Here is a 22,620-nt window from a genome sequence, read left to right as displayed (position 1 = left end):
ACCAAATTTCACGGCCACCGGACCTCCGACGAGCCGGGATCGGAGCGTTTTCTGGCAAGGCGCCAAAAATCTTCAAACCCCGATCTCTCCGCCGTCCAACCTCCGTTTGCCTCACCGTGGGTCCCGTTGGAATCCTTTCCCCTCAATCTACAAAACTGCCAAAAATCTCAGCCAACGGCCATCGCACGCGTCGCCGCTGGCAACGGTTGCCGGTGACCGCGGCGGCTCGCCGGAAGTCACTGTTCCGGCGAGTACCTAGGTACACCGCCGGTCCCTGTCCACTAATTCCGACCTCCTGAATCCAAATCCGGCATCCTTTTCCGCCAATTCACGATGGTTTAGGAGAATTGAGGAGTCGAATTCCGAAAGCTTTCCGGCAAGATTCCGGCCACCTCGGGTCCGATCTCCGGAAAATAAGACCGAATCCGTGATCCTCATCACTCAAGCTTCAATTTGGTATATCACTCGTAATTTTTAGTTGTCGTTTGTGTTCGTTCCCCGGGTACCCATTTGGGAATTACCCGAGTAAAATATTAATATATTTGGTTGGTGTACTGTGGATGTTTTAGGTGTGCGTACGAGTAGTGGAGTTGATCCTACGGAGGATCTTAGCTGATTTACGCACTTAAGGTGAGTGACCCACCTTTAAAAATATTTTGGGCAATTAATTATATTTAATTGGTGTTTAATTGGTATTTGAATTATGCTCATGTGGTGCGATTTAATTATGAATTTTATTGTGATTTAATTTATTTATTATGCATGAGCAAAGTATATTTCAGTAATAATCGTACGTGGTTTTAAGTATTATTTTTCGGGCATAATTGGGTTAAATATTTTATGAAAATATTTATTTAAATTGGTGGTTTAATTTTATAAATTATGCCCACGGTATTTTATTTGTTGAATCTCGTATTACGAGAAAATTATTGTTTTATTGGTTATCGATGTTTTCGTATCGGGTTTGTTAAATGAAAATATGTGGGATGGTAAATGTGACAATTGGTATATTTCCCACGGTAATTTTGGAAAGAACGGTACGGTTGATTTAATAATTATTTTAGACGCATTCATATAGTATTGGTGTTCTGGTGTATGTGTATATGGTTAGCGCGCAAGTATTATCTCTCCCGTGGTTGCCATTGGACCGTGGGCAGGCAAGTTTGATATTGGCCACAGCCGCCCCCCTCCTTGGCCGGGATGACGGTTTCAGCAGCGGTACTGTCGGGACGTCGAAGTGCCGTTTGCAAGTTTTTCTCTTTAATCTCCCTGCCAGTCGGTGCTCAGGACGCTGGGTATCGTAGGGCATCACCGGTATATGGTGTGGTGCGTCAAGTGAAATTTTCAGATAAAGTTTCAAATGCCAAAAGTGTTCAAAAATAATTTATTATGATATATTACATTTTAATTATATTTGGGGTATTTATTTATTGTTTATTAAGTGGTTTGATCCCTTGGTTTTCGGGAAATACGAATATCGGGTTTTGTGAAAATGTTTTAAAAAGGAAACATTTCTAACGGAGTGACTAGTGAGAATTTTGAGGGAAAATTATTATTTCCAACTGTTATTGTTATTTACCTATCTATTGCCGGTATTACTTAATTTCCCTTATTTGTTATATTATTATTGTTAATATTAAAGGTGTTCAGTAGTTAGGGTTACTCACTGAGATGATTAGTATCTCACGTTTTTAAGTTCCATTCCCTTAGGTGCAAGAGGTGGTAGACGTTCTTCCGGGGCGAACAAATTCTCCGCTGCTATCGTGTTTTGAGAATTACTTTTGTATTCATTCATTTCAATTGTATTATTTCTTTCATCTCTGTTGTATTTTTCTATTGAATAGCACTTCATGAAGCTCTGTATACTATTTGGACACCTATGTTTTATTTGTGCACTGGGTTGCTATTATTGTTGTGAAGTACTGTAAATTTGTGGAATCAATTTGTAGTTTTGTGGGAGGTATAAGGGGATGAATATAGAAGTGTGTTTTCAGTGTAGGTAATTTTTTGGTAACTCCTACCCTTAGGGGAGGTGCTGCCGGATTTTCCGTTGGAAGGTTCGGTGGTATTTCCTTGGGATCAGGGCTTGTCTAGGGTTCCGGGGAGGAATTCTGAACGAGTCCTGACAGAAGTCACTGTGTGTGTTTTGCTGGTGTTTGTCGGGCTCAGGAAGAAGAAGGAGAAGGGAAAGAAAGGAAAAGAAAAGAAAAGAAAAATGTTTTTTCCCACGTGGGGGAAAGGGAAGGAAAGGAAGGAAAAAGACAAAAAAAAAAAAGAATAAATAATAAAATAATAATATATAAAATAAAGATAAAATAATATAATATAGTATTTTTTTATTGCTGACATGTGTCACTTCTAAAATATTACACATGGTGCATCCCAGTTGGTGACACGTGGCACAATTATTCATACTTTTAAAAATAATATTAAAATAATATTATATTTGAAAAACTTTGTAGGTCCATAACCTTTTAACGAAATGTCCAAACCAGGCATGCTACTAGTCAATGAACTCGTGACAATGCGTACTTTGGTCAACGTGAAATTGCACGGGGAGCAAAAAGTCAACATTTGATCCCTTCTCGGTCAACAATGGTCAAACCCGGTCAACCTCGATCAAATTTGAGAAATTTTTGGTGTATTTCGAGATGGGATGTTACAATATTTCCCATGAAAATATTGCAATACTCATATTACACATTCAATATAATGGTAAAAATTCTTCCAAATGATATTACAACATTAAGAAAGACAAAATGACCAATCAACATAAATATATAAAAAATATATATATACATATAATTAAAAGATAGTTTCCTTACCACCAAACTAAAATAGGAGACAGCTTATTCATATGTTGATAGTTTCCTTAACATCAAACTCAAATAAAAGATAGCTTACTTATGTGTCATAATCAGACGTTATAATAGATCTTGTATCTAAAAGAAGAAAAGAAAATAAAGTATTGCAAAACTTAAACTTTCATTTAAATATGTTAATAAATATAAATATTAAAATAAAATGTTGGATTAACAAGTTAAAAAATTACCTATATCAAGATGTTGACAAACATCAAATTCATCATAAGCACAATCATGGATATCTAATGTGAGTAGGATTGCACTAAGCCAATTTTGAGAGCAAATTAAAGCTTTTTCACGATTTTTGTAGTAAGTGAGCTTTGATATGGATTTAAAATGCATTCCTTAATGGTAAAAGCTGAGTCAGAATCTACTGTAGTTAATGGGGTAGCAAAGTTATCTTGAGCCATAGATGATAGAACCTTGAGTTTTATGAAATTTAATTTCCACTAATCTAACAAATCAAGCATTGTTGCAATCTTCTGTACATTCCATTAGATATCTATTAACCTTATTTTTTATTTTTGAAGTGCTGTCCACACTCCTTTTCTTGTACTTCTATAATAAATCATCTTCATCTCCATTATCTTTCTCATAAGCCTCAAAATTGGTTTCTTTGACATTCTTTGAAGATTAACTATATTGTTGTTGTTGATGTATCACTTGCAGCATAAACACCAAACATCTGACCTAAAGCTTCTTTCACTCTTTTTATCGTTGTTCCACATACATCACTTGTATAAAGTTTACCAAAGTTAAAAATAATGTAATCTAATTTGTGTCAGGGTCAAGAAGAGCAATAACAAACAATAAATTATTAATCTTATCAATTATTTCCTAATACTTATCACATTTCAGCTTTATATTTTCAATCATGATACTCAAAGTTCCATTTTTTTTTTTCCAAAATACACCTGTTCAATTGTTGTTGAATTTTACAAAATTCTATCAAAAATAAGTAAGATGTCACATGCAAAAAACCATTGAATTCCAAAGTAATATTGCAAAAAAAAAAAAAAAACTGTTCAAAAATTTTAGAAACAATTGAGCATCATTCCAATATTTTTATGCCGGTGGTTCATTATTAAAATAACTAAGATAGTACCCATCCTCTTCCTCTATGGTCTCAAAAGCTTTTTGAAACTTAATTGCCCTTTCTAATACTAAATATGTGGAATTCTACCTAGTTGGCACATCCGAAGATAGGAGTTTGCTAGACTCTATCTTTTGTTTCTCAACACATGCTTTAAACTTAGCTAACCTTAATGGTAAAAATCTAACATATCTCACAGCATAACGAATGAGATCAATTGAAGTAAAATGATCCTTCAATCCATCACTTACATTCAAGTTAGTGACGTGAGTACAACAACAAATGTGGACAAAACCATTCCAATTATTAATCCTTTTTTAATATACAATGGCAGCATCATTTACTGATGCATTATCCATGGTGAAAGTAAAGACCTTTATGATCTGCCACTCAATCAAACAACTTTTAACTAGTTTACCAATTGTCTCAGTTTTATGATTAGCTACTTGATAGAAATACAATATCTTCTTTTGTAATTTCCATCACTATTAATAAAGTGAGCTGTAACAACTATATAAATAATATTTATGATGAAAGTCCATGTATCTATGGTTAGGCTAACCATTGCTGAGATATTCATAAATAAACTTTTCAATTTTTTCTTCTCTTCCATATAAAGTTGCTGCACATCTCTAGTAATTGTAACTCGAGGTGATAGATCAAACTTTGGATATGCTACACTACAAAAATCTCTAAATCCCTTTCCCTCTGCAAATGTAAATGGCAACTCATCTCTAATAATTATCCTAGCACATGCAGCCTTACAATCCGTTTTATTAAATCCCACAGCAATAAAAATTACTAAACTACCACATTCAACTTCTTTTTTACTTCTAAAGTGAATATCTTCTAACTTATATCTTCTTTTCTATGTGGATTGTTCTTATATTAACTAAAATGGTTCCATAAAGTATTGGTCCCACATTTTTTAGTATTACATGCATAATCCTTATCACAATAACTACATTTACACCTATCACTTCCTTCAATTTTACGAAAAAGAGCCCAAATCTTTGAAACTTTTACCGGTTTCCTCTTGCTCAAAGTGAATGGTAAAGATACTTGAGAATAAAAAAGTGGTGGCATTTGTATATCACAAATCGCTAGTATATAATATGATTTAGTTGGTGTAGAAAATGTTGTTGTTATTGTTGGAGGAGTTTTAGAAACACTAAATTGAACTTCATCCATCTAAAAATTAAAAATTAAAATTACAATTATAAGATACATCAATCATATTAGGAAGAAAAATATATTATATATCAAATTCTAACATAAAAAAGATAAACAATAGAAAAATAAGTAAGCAAATATGTACAAATATTCCATTATTACTTTAATTAATCTCATAATAATATATATATTTGGAGATGAAAAGTTGCCCAACAAAGATATAAAAAGCTGCTTCAATCACCTCATGTTGTATCTATGGATCCATACATTAACATTTCTTTACCAATAAAAAGAATAGTTGGGAATGAGAATACATCGCTAAGAGTGGAGACTAGAGTTTGGAGGCTTAGAGAAGAATAGCAAAACCAATTTAGGGCAAAATGGAGTGAGACACGTTATTTTATTTTGTTTGGTACTAATGGATATATGGAAAATCATATACATATGCATATTTTAATTAGTAATAATATACATGGTTGGGTTGGGTTATACTGGATTTTTTAATATATAATCTGACACACAACTTGATGAACTCGGTTTGAAAAAAAGCCAACTCGCAACTATCCCAAATGACTTAGTTTCACCTATTAGTGGATTGGATCAGTTTGGGTTAGTCGAGTTTGGTAGGTTGGTGGGTTTAATGTACAGCTAAATAATTTTTGTCCCATGAGACACCTAAATAACTACGTCATACAATGATTGGAAGCTTGAATCTTTATCAAATGAGGCCAACCCTAAATTAATATATATATATATATGTAGTATTAATATTTTATCAGCATTTATTAATATGATACCTATATATATAATGAAAAGTTCTACTTGTATTATCAAACGAATTCTATATAGTCCCATTATAAATTTGTATTTTTACCCTATTTAAAATTACTATTAAAGATATTTACTAATTAAATATATTTGTATTTAGAAATATGTGATTGAACATCTTAAGTATATTTAGAATTATGTGATCGAATATTTTTAATGTGGTTATGACTGAATATCTTAAATGTATTTAAAAGTATGCGAATGAATATCTTCAGATTCGAACATCTCAAGTATGTTTAGAAGTATATCACTGAACATCTTAAATGTATTTATAAATATACGACTGAACATTTTTGGAGATGTTCATAATTTTGAGGCCAAACACTCCTACAAATACATTTTTCCATTGTCAAAAAAAATTTTAATTAAAAATAAAATTTTATGGAATTTTCATGATTAGCAGTATTGTCTAAACGTGGTAAAAACATTTTATAGAGTGATATTTGATTTGTAAGTGATTTGTTTGGGGGGGGGGGGGGGGGGGGGAGAGAATTGGCTAAGTTTAGACTCAATGAATTATGATTATTTTAGGTATTAAAAATATTGTATAAAGTTATTTGTATTTTCTACATATTTAAATTGTAGTTTATAATAAAGATATTGTAAGAGTTTTCTTAGAATTGTTAAAAGAATTTCTTATATATATAAATAAGTTGATTCTTGATCTTGCCAATTGCAAAGTTGTTTTCAATGATGAACATAATGCTGTTATTCTGTTAAATTCATTGCCTGAGACTTACAGAGAGGTTAGAAATGTCATTAAGTATGGTGGAGATTCTTTGTCATTAGATGTTGTAGTAAGTGCTTTGAAGTCCAGAGACTTGGAATTAAGATCTGAGTCTAAAGGGGAAGGACTTGCTGTGAGAGGAAGAAGTACTACCAGGAATTGGGTACAAAATGATCATAGGAGCAAGTCTAGAGAAACTTCAAGGTCTAAGTCTAGAATTAGAGGCAAGAAGTGTTTTTACTGTAAGAAAGAGGGACATTTTATCAAGTATTGCTTCAAGAAAAAGAAAGATGAGAAAGCAAAGAACCAGGAAAGTGGCGATTTGGCTATAGCCTCTACAGATTCAGACCCTGCTGAGGTGTTAGTTGTAACACCTGACCAAAATAACTCTGAGTGGGTTTTAGATTCAGGGTGTTCCTTTCATATGTGCCCAAACTTAGAGTATTTTCAGTCCTATACTAAATATGATGGTGGTCATGTTTTGTTGGGTAATAATGTCTCATGCCAAGTGGTAGGAATAGGTAATATTCAATTACAAATGTTTGATGGAACTGTGAAGATTTTATCTTCTGTTAGACATGTGCCTGATTTAAAACGAAATTTAATATCACTTGGTGTGCTTGATGAATCTGGTTACTCTTGTAAGACTGAAAATGGAAGTATGAAAATTTCTAGAGGTTCTTTTGTTGCAATGAAAGGTACTAAGAAAAATGGCTTGTATGTTTTGTGTGGTAAAGCTGTTTTGAATGCTAGCAATGCATCTGTAGCATCATCAATTGATAAAACTGATCTGTGGCATAAGAGATTAGGCCATATTAGTGAGAAAGGTTTGTTTTATTTGAATAAAATGAATGTTTTTGGTAAGGACATGGTCAGCAAGCTTGATTTTTGTGAAAATTGTGTTCTTGGAAAACAACATAGGTTGAGTTTCAACTTGAGTACAAGTAAAGCTAAATCTATGTTAGATTATGTGCACGCTGACTAATGGGGCCCTGCCAAAGTACAAACACAATCTGGAAATAAATATTTTCTTTCTATAATTGATGATTACTCTAGAAAAGTTTGGATTTATTTGTTAAAATCAAAAGATGAGGCTTTTACAAAGTTTAAAGAGTGGAAATTGCTAGTAGAAAACCAAACCAGCAAGCTTGTTAAAGCTTTGAGGACTGATAATGGTTTGGAATTTTGCAACAAAGAATTTGATGATTTCTGTAAAAATCATGGCATCTTGAGGCATAGGACTGTAAAGCACACACCACAACAAAATGGTGTAGCTGAAAGAATGAATAGGATACTTCTTAATAAAGTTAAATGCATGTTAGTGTCTTCTGGTTTGCCTAAAATGTTCTGGGGTGAAGCTGTTATGACAGCCATGAATTTAGTGAATTTATCACCCTCAACAGCACTTGATTTTAAGACACCAGAACAGGTTTGGACAGGTAAGCAACCAGATTATTCAAATCTGAGAATTTTTGGGTGTGCTGCCTATGCTCATCAATCTGAGGGAAAATTAGAACCTAGGAGTGTTAAATGTGTTTTCTTAGGCTATCCACAAGGTGTCAAGGGGTATAGGTTATGGGTTAGAGAAAGTCAAGGATTTAAGGTGATTATTAGTAGGGATGTGATATTTGATGAAAATACCATGCCTTGCAAAGCTACTAACCATGCAGGTATTGAAGCCAATGAACAATTAGAAACAAGGCAGCTTGATTTATTCTCTGAGGTGGAGACTGAAGGAGCTGTTAAAGGAGATGATGGCTCTCAAATGGAGACAATTATGGAACCTACTGAACCTGTTATGTCTGGACAGCAAGCATCTGATCAATTGGATGAAGAATCAGATGAAGAACAACCTGTCCAACCTTCACCAAGATCAAATCAAAGGAGATCTGCTTCACCAAGCTATTTGCTCACTCGAGATAGAGCAAGGAGGCAAATCAAGCCTACTAGGAGATATGGTTATGCAGATTATTTAGCTTATGCCCTCTTTTCAAGATTTAACCGAAAGTGAGCCTAAGACTTATGCTGAAGCAATTAAGTCAAAGCAAGCAGCTCAATGGAAGGAGGCAATGGTTGAGGAGATGGAATCATTGCACATGAATAAAACGTGGATTTTGGTCCCATCCCCAACAGATCAGCGAGTTGTAGATTGTAAATGGATTTACAAGGTCAAAGAGGGTTTAACTAGTTCTGAACCAATGAGATTCAAGGCAAGACTTGTGGCCAAGGGGTTCACACAAGTCGAAGGTATTGATTACAATGAGATCTTCTCACCTGTAGTTAAGTACACAACAATCAGAACTATGTTAGCTTTAGTGACACAATTTGATTGGGAGCTGGAGCAACTTGATGTAAAAACTGCTTTTTTACATGGAGAGTTGGAGGAAACTATATATATGAGACAGCCTGAGGGTTTCGAAGTCAAGAAGAAGGGTGGAGAGCTTGTGTGCTTATTGAAGAAGTCATTGTATGGGCTTAAACAGTCACCAAGACAATGGTATAAAAGATTCGACTCTTTTGTGGTGAAAATTGGTTTCACAAGGAGCAGTTTTGATAGTTGTTTCTACTTTAAGGATTCCATGAGTGATGAAGCAGTATATCTATTGCTTTATGTGGATGATATGCTGGTTACAGGTCCAAAGATGAAGATCATACAATCAGTGAAGGAGCTACTCAAGTCTGAATTTGATATGAAGGATCTTGGTCCAGCTAAGAAGATTTTGGGAATCACAATTCTAAGGAATAGGAAGAAGTCTGAAATGAAGTTGTTACAGTCATCATACATACAGAAGATTGTTTCAAAGTTTTCAATGGAGAATGCTAAAGTGGCAAATGTGCCACTTGGGGGACATTTTAAATTGTCTATTGATCAATGTCCAACCACAGATCAAGAAAGAGAAGAAATGTTAAGAATTCCTTATTCGAATGCTGTTGGTTCTGTGATGTACCTCATGATATGCACTAGACCAGATTTGGCTTTTGGAATTAGTGTATTGAGCAGGTATATGGCTAATCCGGGAAGAGGTCATTGGGAAGCGATGAAGTGGCTGTTGAGATATCTTAAGCAAACAGCAAATGAAGGACTAATTTTCAAAGGAAATCAAGATGAAATTGAGTTAAATGGTTACTTAGACTCGGACTATGCAGGAGATAGGGACAAGAGGAGGTCTATTTCTTCATATGTTTTTACCCTATGTGGTAATTGTGTGAGCTGGAAATCACATCTACAACCTGTTGTAGCTTTATCAACAACCGAGGCGGAATATATAGCTGCAACAGAGGCTGCTAAGGAGGCAATATGGCTTAAAGGTCTACTAATGGAGCTGAAAATACTTAATCAAGATGTGGTGTTGTTTTCGGACAGCCAAAGTGCAATACATTTGTGCAAAAATCCTGTTTTTCATGAGAGGTCTAAACATATCCAAGTAAAGTATCATTTTATTCGGGATATGGTTTCACAACAAGTGTTTAAGTTGGAGAAAATTCCAACTGAGTTCAACCCATCAGATATGGGAACAAAGGTCCTGCCTGTGAGCAAGTTTAATGCTTGCAAAAGCTTGCTCAGGATTGGGGCAGGTTAGACTTGAAGAGAGATGAGATTGCTGGGAAGGTGTTTGAGTTTCTGCACGTTTTGTGTTTTGAGGATTAGGTGGAGATATGTGAGAATTAATCCTCAAAACTTTTGTAAAATGTGTTTACTGGTTTGATGTTATGACAGAACAAAGAAGAGGAGAGAAGCTGCAGTTTTTTGGTTGCTGGTTTTCTGATAGAACGGCATCGTTTATGAAGCTGAAAATATATCTCTTATATTGCCACATCAGCAAAGCTATTGGGCTCACTTAAACAATGCTATGTCGTTTTGTTTCATATAAGTTATATCAGTTTTTGATGCCACATCACAGCAAAACGAGGTGTTTTAAGAGAGGCAGTTCACAAAGAAATACAGGGTCTTTTTCAAGCTTAAAAAGAAAAAGGAAGAAAACAGAGAGAGCAGCTGGTGTGTCTTCTTCGTGGTTCTAGAGAGAGAAAGTTCCAGATCAGGTTTTAGAGAGAGAAATTCCAAAGTTCTTTGTATGGGTTTTTCTACACCTTGTTTTTCTATGCGAAAGAGAGTGATTTCTTTGTGAAACACAAGAGTGAGGGTGTAATTGGGACTTTGGGATTGGTTTTGGGTTTCTTGTGTGAAATCACCATTGTTGATCTGGTTTTGAGCTTGTAAACACAGATTTTCTCATAGTGCAGAAGCTTCACACTGGAGCACGGGGACGTAGGTCAATTTTGACCGAACCTCGATAAAATTTCTGGGTTGATTTGTAGTTTAGATTCTTGGATTTTATTCTTAGAATACATAACACAATCAATTACCTAAAGTCTAAAATGGTCATGTATAGCTAGAACTTAATTTTGAAACAGAAAAAAGGCTTTTCATTATTGGATCAGCTATTGCAAATGGGAAAACTCTAACGAAAATATAACAGCAGTTGAGAGAGCTTAGAAATGATATCTTAAAACAAGTCAGATAAAATAGGGAAGAAACGAGATTGTAACATACCAGAAGCAGATGAATAAGAAATTCACGTCATTTTCTTTTTCTCTATCCAAGTTAACCAAGACTATATGGCAGAAAACAATGGATATATCAGATGAGATGGACTTGCATTTGAATGGGTATTGACATTACATCGAGTATAATTACATTTACATAAAGCAAAAGAGAAAATTTGAGCCACCTGCAGTAAGAATGAGAGCATGTATATACATATATAAGACCTTTTTTTTTTTTACTAAAGCAATACATTGTATGAAAAATAGGAAAACATGTAGCATGATGATGGTCATCATGGAACCAAAAAAAAAAGAGAGAGAAAAGAAAGAAAAAGAAAAAAAGAAGAAGCGTTATATGTAAAAGATTGTAGAAAAGAAATGCCTGGATTTTTTTTTCTAGAGAAGACGGACCTGATGATCAATCACATGCCTTCGCCATCTATGGTTGTGCAAGGGATATGTTCCTCTATCCCTCTGTTGCACCGTGGCTTTCTCCATGTACTACAATTGATGTTCAACTCCAAAAGAGACACCGACAAGCTTTCTTGTGGCAAGAACTGGAGCATGTGGCAATAAGAAATGGTCAATATATCAGGCCACATGTTGAATACCATATGGGAGGATTGCAAGACATGAAGTTTCATAGTTTCTTGGATAAGGATTCAAATCCCAGAAGCACTTTTCAAACAATGAAAGAATCTGTGCTATCAGGTATCAAGTCCCTGAAGTCTGAAATGGTCTAAAACAGCTACAACTTTATTTCAAAAACGGAAAGCTTCTGTTATTGACTAAGCTACTTCAAATGACATAAATGTGCATTCAAAAATATGACTGCAACCAAGAAAACTTTGCTATCTTCCTCAGGGGTTTTTCAATGAGAAAATTTGAGCCACCTTGACTATGAGAGCATATATATATAATACAGTAAGAGTTCCATAAGCAAGTCTCCAGTTGAAAATCATTTGAAAGGCAAAAAGCAAGTAGGAGACTTTTCTTACTAAAGAAATACTTTTTTTGACTGCCTTTGTTACGTGCAACACAAGTTTTGTCTTACATTCTTCTTTTTTTCATTCATTAGCAAACAAGGATATATTTGAATTTTTTACAAAATTCTTTACAAATTTTCTTTTTCTGCTTTTCATCATTTTTATGTTATTCGTCTTTCATATTTTCCTTATCCCTATCAACATCGAACGCGAGAGTTAAATTTCGAGGCAGAGACCAAGTTGGCTTCCCACCTAGGAGGTGGAATTTGAGGTGTGGGGTTCTATTAATTTACAGCAGCTACGGGGAATGGGGAATTGGTCTAAACTGGTTGAGAATTGACAAATAAATAAATAAATTCTTATTTTGCCCTTCAATTCCTTATATATACATATATATATATATATATATATATTGTTTTTTCTTTAAAAAAATAACAATACGCTTTTTATTTTAAAAAAAAGTACAGTAAATGCTGATATTACCTATGAAATATTAGAGAGAGAATGTATCTAGTTGTAGTTAATCCTACAACTTTTTTTGTTCGTTTACGTATTTTTAATTTAATTTTTACATATGATTATTTTGGATGAGTAATGAAATTATAAAAGACATGGAGTTATGGAATAACACCATTGTGTGTTTTCTTATATTTTGGATGAGTATCAGTAAACAGCTCAAAAGTTTCTACGTAAATTTGGGACCAAGGCCATGATAAACTAATAAATATCATAAACAAAAGTCTAATTATAATTCAGAAAAATATGTATTTCTTTCTCAGTTTTTTTTCATTTTTCACTTGTTGCATGAATGTATTCTGAGTGGATGATTGGATCTTATACAACTACTCTTTTCCTGCATAACTTTTGATTAGGCCGTGTAATCAGCTAAAAGGTCATCATATATTTAGAAAATATTACAATATTATATATATATATATATATATATATATGTGTGTGTGTGTGTTATGTAAAACTATCAAAACCTAATGGAATATTACCAGACGAGAGAAAAATTGAGTGAAAAAAGAAAACAAGAGAAAATGGAGATAAGTTTCTTTTGTGGCTAGCGATGGAGGTGATCGCATGAAGAATTGGTAAGCAGCCATGGTTAGTTTTGGTACTCATAAATGAGAAGCTTTATTTGATTTGCAAAAACAGAGAGATTAGTTATGTTATATGGAAATTCAAGGAGATGTGTTAAAAGGTTTGTGTTAGATTGTGTTAAAAGCTGTTTCAATGAGTAAAGTCATTTCTTCACACTCAAGTAAAATAATTTCTTTGCATCGAGAAGACCAAATAACCCCTTATATTCTTTTCTTCTTTTGAGTTTTGTTACAGAAACGAGAAGTTTTTACCCCAAAAAAAATGAAACCAAATTTACAAGTAAAAGAGCGAGACTTACCAACACTTGGAAAGATTTTATCAAGTAGGATCTTGGTGGATATATTTAGAGACTTACCAGACATAATGATGAAAAAAAGGGTTTGTCAAATTCTTGTTGGATCATACATGGTGGTCGTTAGACAACTGGCTAGCAATATAATTCAGAATTCCCAATAGCCAACAAACCAAAAGATGACCAAAAATTTAATAATAATAAGCAAAAAGAAAAGTATGAAAGAAGGAAAACAATAATTTTCATTCGACCGTTACTCCTTTCACTTTTTTGCATTCCTCTCTTTCATTGCTATCAATTAATGGGAAAAAATCAAAAGGAACAGCAATCAGTACAATTATTCAAAGATGCGCACACAGATTATGCATACACAATGGATTCTTTCAATTACAGACAAAAAAATTATGACATATTTATCTTAGATTGTAAATAACAATTCTAGAGATAGATTTAGAATGAGGATCAGGAGCAACAGCTGGATTTGATAAAAGGAATGAGGCACCAGACAAAGATGAAGTAAATAATTAATTCTATAAGGATATGCGAGTTGCAGCCAAATTGTAATATGAGAAAGGCAGACTGCAACAAACAGAGAGCACGATCTTACAAATAGGTTTAGCTATATAACAATTTGCAGTTCCTAGCTTGCTGTCATAGCTTCAAAGAACCTGTAAATTCCTGCATCAAAACCCACTGTCTTCGATTGGAGGTGCCATCAATATAAGGATTTTATTACTCGGATGGATTAAGAAAGTCCATTTAAGATTTGAACATCTCACACTGAATGTGTTATGTAGAGAATGCTGAAAGCAATATACCAGTGAAAAGCAGGGATGTGTTGAGACTGCTGATAAATATCAATGCCGACTCTAGCTCTTTTCTTTTTTTTATTTTTTATCATTATTTTTTATTTTTAAAGAATAATTACTCTCTAGAATAATCTAAAGCTATATTGAATAGTCTTTAGTTAAGTGGGGCAGCAAGAAGAATCTAGAAATTGGTGAAAACATCTGTTGTAAAAAATTAATAGTAATCCCTTTCTAGAACCATGTAAGTTAGTGAAGTAAACCAACTCCTATTTGGTATAAATAGGTGATAAGTGCTAGTCATTTGCATGTACAATCTAAGGGAGTGAATGATTATGTGGGCGTGCTGTCTCCTATTTAGTGAGAAGAGTGTTAGTGAGTGTGTGTCAGTGAATGAATCGTATCCTCGTGTGAGCCATTAAAAGTCAAGTGAGTATGTGTTAGTGTGAGTTGCTCACTTTGTGTGTGTGAGAGTGTACTAATTATCTATGAATTAATAGAAATCAGTTTTTTATTTACTCTTTAGTCCTCTGTCTCCAACAACCATGTAGTGTGATTGCAAGATATGAAGTTTGATTGTCTCTTGGAATAAGGATTCAAATCCCAAAACAACTTTTAAACAACCAAAGAGTCTACGGTAGTAGGGATTGGAAACCTGAAGATTGAAATGGTCAAGTACAGCTGGAACTTTGTTTCAAACCATGAAGGCTTGCTGAGATGAGATGGATTTTGTTGAATCTGCTATCGAGAATCTCGAAACTTTGCTTTTATCGATCGATGGGGAAGAAAAGAGATTGTCACATACCAAAAACAGAATAATAGAAATTCACTGCATTTTGTTTTTCTCTATCCTCCAGGACTATATGACAGAGAACAAAAGATTTATATAAATTAGCAGAATTAAACTCCATTTGAAATGAGTATATATAATTACTTTTACTTAAAGTAAAAGAGAAAGAGAATCTTACTAAAGGAATAGATTTTACACCTAAAATGTCAATCAAAGCATGTATATAAGACCAATCTTTGGATCAGAAAATTTGAGCCAACTATAATGACAATGACAATTACAGCATGTATATAATTAGACAATCAGTGGTTTTTGGATAAGGAAATTTGAGCCACCTACAATGACAATCAGAGCATGCATGTATATAAGACCAATTTTTACTAAAGCATTACATAGTATGCAATGCAGGGAAACATCTTGCTTGATGATCATCATCACGGAAATTAAATAAATAAATAAAACCATAATATGCAAAAAAGAAATACCTGATTTTATTTTATTATTTCTTTCTTCTTTTTTTTTTTTTTTTTTTTGAAGGGCGGACATGATCCATCAAATTTATTGGTAATCTACGATTATGCAAGGGATATGAAGGATGTAAGACCAATCTTCCCCTATCACTCGCTGGCACCGTGGCTTTAGCAAAGTACAACAATTTATGTTCAATATTGAAACTACGTTTGTTCATGAACGGCTTTTAAATGGTTATTAAGTCTTTTTGTTCATATCATGCTACAAATCGTATCATCAAATTCAAGAATTACGATTTGTTTTTGAAAGCTAGAAATAATTCTTCAGATCTAATATTTGATTGCAATTGCAATTATTAGTGCCCTTTAGTTTGGGAAAATTACACTTTAAGCTCTCAAGTTTGCATTTAGAACTTTAGGTTTCAGTTTGTTACATTTTGATGCTGTTTGATTTGTTTCTAACTTCACTAGTTATAAGCGAATTGGTCCAAGCCTCTAGTTTCATAAATTTGCATTTTGATATCCTCTAAATTTACAGTTTGCATTAATTGCCAATAGACAAAATTAATAATTAGATTGTAATCCAACAAATTGAAATTGAATGACATAAATTACAGCATTTTAAAAATAAGAGTCCAAAATGCAACTCCCAAAATATATTTTTTTTCTTCAAACAAAAAGATAAATATAGAGAAAAAAGAAAATTTCAATCACTGAACTGCCCAAATTTGTCCATCCTATCTTTTCCTATTCCATTATCCAGAGCAAGTTGACACCAAAGAAAATTTAACCAAATGCAAATTAACAAAAAAGGAAATAGTATCAGAATTCCAGAACGCAAAACTCAACGATTACCCAGTAATATACACTGCCAAAAAACTAAAACAAATCCCCTAAATTCTATACAAATAAAAAAAAATAAAGAAAACAAAATAAAAAAAAAAACAAATCCAGTTTGACAGATTTTACCCATCAGCATTAATTGTACTCGCTAAAAGTGGTTGACCCTGAACTTCCATTCTCCTTTGATGGGGTTATAGCAGACAAATTCAGCATCTTGTTCCTCAGCTTTCCTCTTCAGCATCTGCATGTATTTCTCAATTTTTGGTCCTTGTGTATGCTGATGCCCCGTTTTTTTATCAAAGCATTTAATATTAAGAAGTGTTACCTCAGCAGGCTTATTATGGCCTTGCCCAACAGGAGGTTTCTTGCGATCGTCCATGGATTTGTTGCAACTGGCGTTGGGTTTGGCTGTATAACAGCAGAGCTTTTAGTGGCAGACAATTGTTCAAAGTTATTCTCACCGAAAATTAGAGATTGTGCGGGTGAAGAAGCACTTAGTGATGGAGTGCCCGAGAACATCTTTACCAATCCAGTAGACGGATAGTCATTGTGGAATATTTTTTATGGGACAAGGGAAGACATTGTAGTTGGCCCAAAAGCAGAGGTAGTTTGTCCAATTGAAGTTGTAGAGGGATTGAAGATACTAGTTGTAGTTGGTCCAATTGATTGCACAATCAACGAGGGTGGGCTTGATGAAACAAATGTTGATGTTGAAACAGATGTTGATGGAGATGAACAGTATGGAAATTCTACTGAAGTTGTAAAACTACCATTTGTAAAACTACCATGTTGAGTTTTTGGAGCATATAGATTGAGAACAGAGCTGAAGATGTTTGACGAGCTAATGTTGGTGAAGAAGCCGAAAGGAAGTTTGACTGTGTAGTTGATGAAGACGACTGAGCAGCATTGAGTGGGAAGGAGCGTGGTCCAATTGAAGTTGTAGAGGAGGGGTTGAAGATGCTAGAATTAAATTTAAATGAAGGGATTGATCCTTGAACTGAAGTAGGAGTAGGAGTAATCACTGATTGCTCAAATGATGATGATGATGATGATGGAGATGCAGTGGAGGGAGGAAATTATAGTGAAGTTGTGGAACTACCTGGAGGCTGCTGCTTTGTAGCATTTAAATTGGGAAACAGAGATGGAGTTGATGTTTGACCCAATGTTAATGCTGTTGAAGGAAAGTTTATCCGAGAAGACGAAGTATCAGCACCTTTATCTCGTGACTGATAGTTATCCCATCTCAGCTCCTCATGGCTTTTATCTTTATGAAAAGGCATGGCTGAGATTGACTCCAACTTTTCTGCTGCTGGTACTGCTCCACCTTTATCTCCCAACTGATAGTCGTCCCATCTCAGCTCCTCATGGCTTTTATGTTTATGAACAGGCATGGCTGATATTGACACTAACATTCCTAGTGCTACTGCTCCAACATTATCTGGTTCAGGTGTTGTTGGTGCATAACATGTCATTCGGCTTCCCCCACCACGTTGCCGACCACCAGAACAACCAAATGTTGTTGTTGTTGGTGTTGTGGACTTATGGGCTCCAAAAGCTGGTGAAGAAGATGAAGATGAAGATGGGGCTACACCAAAAACACCAGTTGATGAATTACCACCGAATATGGTGGAACTGCCCGTTTGACCACCAAAACCATTATTGGCTGTAGCATTGCTAGAGTGGGACCCAAATGGACTACTAGATGATCTTTTGAGAGAATGAGAGTAGTAGAAGAAGGAAGAGGAGTCGCTTCCTTTTATACAGTCTGGGGCTGTGTCACACCCGCGTTGCGTTTAACTTAAGCCCCTCGCAGCGCCATACATACATGTCTTCTGTTGCAAGTAATTTTAAAAAGGAAAAAAATAAATAAAAAAAACTTTCAAACTAATATAGAAATCACAGTTCAACAATAAAATATCCAATACTATTTTATTTTTATTATGTCAAACAATAATATAATATTTCTCAAAAAATTATAATATAAAATACCCATTCATTATAGTAAATATTTTACATTTTAAAAGTCCATAGTTTATTCTTGCAAACAACCAAAAAAAAAAAAAAAAAGGAAAAATCCAAAATTTACTGGGTTGAGATATTATTGTATGAGAGCCGCGTTGCGTTAAGGTTAAGCCCCGCAGTAATGAATCGTCTTCTTGAACATGGTGTTATTGGATTTGTTTATTTATTTATTTTTTATTTCTGTATAATTTTTTAATATTTAATTTTTATATTAAATATTTTATTCGAACATGGCTATATATATATTATTATTATTATTACAAATTTGGAGCCCAAATCGAGATTTAAACCGTAGACCATGAGGTATACTAATTTCAATTGTACCACTGAACGAAGCCTACCAATACATATATATTACTTGCACAAATTATATGATTTTGAAAGAGGAAATTTCACGTTACCCATTTTGTGGAAAAAAATAAAAAATGCAAAACATAAGAGGGCTAAAAGAAAAATCAATAGTTATTAGAAAAATATAATTTCAAGTATTTTTTAGAGAATCCCCGTTTACAATTCTATATCTTAGAATCTATATATCCATTCCACCTTGTCTATTTTACTTTATCTACCAGATACAAAATCTTAAAAGAAGATTAAAATAAAACATATGTATTTTAATAATATACTAAAATCACTATGAAAAATAAAATATCAACCATAACAAAAATAGTGATTAAAAATTAACATTTTGCGGCTAAATGATTTTAGCCATAATAAAAGCTGTTATTAAGGTTCTGCCTAATAATTCCATGGCTAAGAATTTTTAATCACAATTTGTTGTGGTAAAAGGTTTTTACCATACTTTAAGCAGAGGAAATCTTTATAGTTAAAATTAGTTACTGTGTTTAAAAACTATTTATTATTGCCAAAAGTTCTTACAACACAATGATACCCTTTTGATTTTTTTTATTTTATTGAAGTTGAAAGAGTGGAATGGTGGGCTAAGAGAGTTGACAGGGTAAGGATTCTAGGAAAGAGAGGTTGGGGGTAAATTCAGAATTTTGATTTGGAGTTCATTTATTTCCTCGAACTATCTAGAAGCGTTAGACCTTCTTTTTTTATTTTTTTATTTTTTTATTTTTTTTTTACCACGAACTCTCTCCCGAAACAAATAGAGTCAGTGGATGGATATAACACGTTTCTTAGTGGCCATAATTTAAGAAAATAAAAATAGATATTCTTTAACTTATGTGGGTTGAATTTCATTTTCAAACCCTCAACTATGGTACATTTTACACTTTTCCCTCTCCAACTTTGGAAAAATATCTCATATGAATAGTTTAGAGATTATTTAAAAAGCAAAAAATAGTAAAGTGTTTTTATTTATTTATTTATTTATTATTATTATTATTATTATTCAAATTTGGAAATCAAAATACAAAATACTTTTAAATTCAATGAGCTAAAATTAAGTTGCCTCTTAAAAAGAATGTTCCATGGATTTTAAAATTTAATAAGTTATTTTGGCAAATTATTTTAGTGCATATGAAATATTACTACAACAATCATATATAAACAAACAACTGACTATTGCTTCTTTTTTCTTTTTTTTTTTTTTTAATCATTGACTATTGTTTATGTTAATTCATAGGGGAAAAAAATGAAAGCAAATAATTAATACTGCGTGACTATATATATACACACACTACAATTCAAGTAGCTAGGCTAAGAATTATGGAAGCAACCAGAAACTGTCAATCAATATATAAATAAATAAAAATTATTAAAAAAAAAAAGAAAAAAACAAATCTATACACACACAAACATTGTAATTCAAGTAGCTAGGCTAAGAATTATACAAGCAACTATAAACTGTCAATCAATATAAAAAACAATCATTAAAGAAAGGTTATAAAACTAAAAAAGAGATGTTTAGATTTTACTGAACTCAACCTTAACCCCATCTACTGGTTTTTGATGTGAAAGGTAAATTGTAACACCCCGTCCCGAAATACACCAGAAATTTTTCAAATTTTATCAAGGTTGACCGGGTTTGACTGTCGTTGACCGAGAAGGGGTCAAATATTGACTTTTTGTTTATGTTGGAATTTTACATTGAGCGAAATACCGTTACGAAGTACACGTTGTCACAAGTTTATAGACTAGTAGCACGTCGAAAACGGAGCTACGGTTTGAAAGTTATGAGCAAAAAAAGTTGAGGTCCAAATTGTTCAAGGGGTGCCGGAGTTGACTTTTTGTTCATGCAAAGTTGAGCTTCGACTCATGCATGGTTGTGAAGTCCTCGTCGATAAGAGTTCATAGACTAGCGGCACGCTTAAATTGGACATCTGATTAAAAAGTTATGGACATGTGAAGTTTTTCAAATACCGTAATATTTAAATATATTTGGCTTGGGTGAACAGTATGTGCCACGTGTCGCAATTTCAGCCAATTCCATAAGTGAACAGTGTCACCCATGGGTGGTTTTTATTTTGGCAAAACACGGGAGTCGGAGAGAGGAGAGAGAAAGAAGGGAAGAGAGAGAGAGAAAGAGAGAGCTAGAGAGAGAAACCAACCGGCCACCACTGTTCACCCATTTTCGGCCATTGGAACAGTACACATGTCACCCCACCTTGAAGACCACCTGAAAATCAGCTGGCCAGCCAAAAACCACGGCCAACCGACGGCCGACGTGCCCAGATCGAGGCTTTTTTCGGCGGTCATGCTGATTCCTTCAAACCCCGATTTCTCCCTATTCCGGCCACTGTTTGCCTCACCACCAGTCCCATTGAGTTACCCATCACCAGATCTACCTTCCCACCAAAAATCACGACCAGTGGCCACCGGGTGAGCCGTTGGCGGTGACGGGTTCCGGTGACCACGGTAGGTCGCTTGGAAAATTGACTTTTCGGCGAGTTTCCAGCTGCACCACCCTCCTTTCCCACTAATTCCGACCCTTTGAACCCAAATCCAGTGTCCACTTTCCTCAATTTTCGACGGATTGAGAGAATCGAGGAGTTGAATTCTGAAAGCTTTCCGGCGAGATTCCAGCCACCTGGGGTCCGATCTACAGGAAGTAAGACCGGATTCGTAATCCTTGTTCCACAAGCTTCGATTCGGTATATTACTCGTCAATTTTGATTAACGTTTGTGTTAGTCCCCCCGAGTACCGGGTATTATTTATCCGAATAAAATATTAATTTATTTAAGATGTGTAATATTGTTGTTCCAGGAGCACGTGTACATCGTGGAATTGATCCCATGGACAATCTTAGATTAATTGCGTGCTCGAGGTGAGTGACCCACCTTTAAAACTATTTTGGGGTGATTAATTATATTTATTTTGTGTTAATTTGATATCTACAATTATGCTCATGTGGTGGAATTTAAATATAATTGTGGAAAAAATATTATTTTATATATATATATACCCATTGATGATAAATGAAAGTTTGGGTTATTAAGAAATTCTCGATTATTATTATTGTGATTTAATTGTATTTATTACGCATGATCAAGATGTTTTCATTAATTAATTGTATTTGGATTTTAATATTATTTTTGGGCATGATTTGATTTTAAATATTTCAAGGAAAATATTGATTTAAATTGATGGTTTCAAATTTTATAATTATGCCTGTGGAACATTATTTGATTGATTTTATGATTTGGGAAGAAAATTATTTGTATATTATTATCGGTGGATTCATGCTGAAAATGTTAAAGAAAAATGTGGGAGGAAAATTGTGTATTTTAATAATAATATGGTTATTTATTTTAGATGCACTCATACAGTACTGGTGTTCTGTACTGTATATGTGGATGAGCACGCAAGTTATAATATCTCCCGTGAGTTGCCATTGGACCGAGGGCAGACAAATTTTATATAGTGCACATAAGCCGTCCCCCCTCCATGGCCGAGATGACGGTTTAAGTAGTTTTTCTGTCGAGACACCAAAGCAACCGTATGCAAGTTTTTCTCTTTAACCTCCCGCCAGACGGTGCTCGGGACGCTGGGTATGGGAGGGCATTACTGTTATATAGTGTGGTGCGTCAAGTATAAATTTGCAGATAGAAATTTCAAACCCTAAAGGTTTTAAAATCGTATTTAAATTAAATGCATTTAATTTGTTTTAT

This window comes from Ziziphus jujuba, chromosome 2 (genome assembly GCF_031755915.1).
Source record: "Ziziphus jujuba cultivar Dongzao chromosome 2, ASM3175591v1".
In the NCBI taxonomy this organism is placed as follows: Eukaryota; Viridiplantae; Streptophyta; class Magnoliopsida; order Rosales; family Rhamnaceae; genus Ziziphus; species Ziziphus jujuba.
Note: the sequence above shows the minus strand (reverse complement) of the source record.